The 1,527-nt window shown below is 41.1% G+C and overlaps 1 protein-coding gene across 1 annotated transcript in view; it reads right to left on the bottom strand.

Moving 5' to 3' along the window:
• The window catches only part of LOC100533423 (neuropeptide Y), a gene marked incomplete at its 5' end in the record, with an annotated part of 8,142 nt that overhangs the window by 1,279 nt on the left and 5,336 nt on the right, over positions 1 to 1,527 (bottom strand). The window contains 1 exon segment of the mRNA NM_001204706.1: positions 1,393 to 1,413.

Here is a 1,527-nt window from a genome sequence, read left to right on the forward strand (position 1 = left end):
AGTATTATGGGGGCTGTATTGTGTAGGGGGGGGGGGACAGAAGGGTTAAGTATTATGGAAGCTGTAGAGTGTTGATGTGTTAAGGAATACGTGAATTACGTACGAAAACGTAAAATTGTGAGAAAAGAGAAGAAGTAAAATTTGTAAGGCGTTAACTTGGGCAAGAATTTCGTGTGAATTTCGTTGAAGTAAAGAAAACAGAACAAGTAGAAAAAGAGAAACTGTGATGCGTTGACATGGGGAGGAAGAATCTGTCAATTTTGTGCGAGTTCGTAAAATGGAAAAAGTGTAGAAATAAAAGGAAATGGTACATTATGTAAATTGTGTCCAAGAAAATACAATGGAAAAAGGAAGAAATAAAAGAACTACATTGCATTGACCTGGGTATAAATTAAGTAAAGTTAGCAAAAGTTGTCAGAAGGAGAAACGGGCGGTAAAGTCATGAGGAAAATGTGCGGATGTTGTTTATGTCACGTGGACGTAAGAACTGACAATTGCAGAAATGTCGAGAGCAATATGTGAGGTATCGTGGGGAAATCATGCGCTCGTCAAAGAAACAGGCACGTTCCCGCCAGTTGTGTCCTATTTGTCCAACTTTTGTTTTTAGCTCAACACATTTTATGTCCGTATAAAAACTCATTTCCGTGTGAATTTTACTGAAAAACGTTGGTTAAAGACACAAAGTGGGTAATTTTCCGTTTCCAAGGACTCTCAAGATCTGGAAGTTGTCAAAGTTTGCCTGCCATTTTCTCCCTAATTTTACCTCTGAGACCTGGCGACCCACACCTCCTTCAACTGTAACTATCTCAACTTCGATTCAAGAAAGATGGATTTTTTTTCCGGCAAAAGCAATACAAACGAACAAGCTTTATGTTTACAATAACTCCCCCCCCCCCCATGCCCTAAAATTGACGAGCGCCTGATTCCACTGCGACGCGTCACACATGATGTGAGTTCTGCTGGCCTAGAGTCTATGATGTGATTGTGAAGTGTGGTGGAAACAAGAGAGACACATGTGTGGACTTTGTACAAACCGCGGGGCTCTAGACCAATCATAACACGTTGTAAACTGCTATATAGAACAGCAGAGTGAATGAGTGAAAGAGATGACGTCGGCGTTGTTAGATTGGTGGTATCGCTCTGGGTGACAGTCCCGACAGGATGCGCTTGTTTTGTCACCCAACATTGCAAGGTATCCAAAAAGCGGAGGAAATTATCTACAATAAATTATGTAAATTTCGAGCACGTTTTTGTAAATCAAATGTGCCGTAAAACAATATGAGTAGAATGATGTAGCTTCTTTATGGGTCATTGGAAGGTAAACGCAATTAAGAATGTTTTGTTTTAGTACAAAATGTGGACAGGCAAATGGTGTGGTAAAATAGGGAGTATTAGAGGGGGGGGGAGAGAAAGGGGTAGAGTTGAGCGGATACCAGAAAGAGAATGCTGATTTGAGTGTGTATGTGTGTGTGTGAGTGTGTGTGTGTGTGTGTGTCTGTCTGTCTGTCTGTCTGTCTGTCAGTCCGT

The sequence above is a fragment of the Aplysia californica genome, unplaced genomic scaffold, assembly GCF_000002075.1.
Source record: "Aplysia californica isolate F4 #8 unplaced genomic scaffold, AplCal3.0 scaffold01725, whole genome shotgun sequence".
Lineage (NCBI taxonomy): Eukaryota > Metazoa > Mollusca > Gastropoda > Aplysiida > Aplysiidae > Aplysia > Aplysia californica.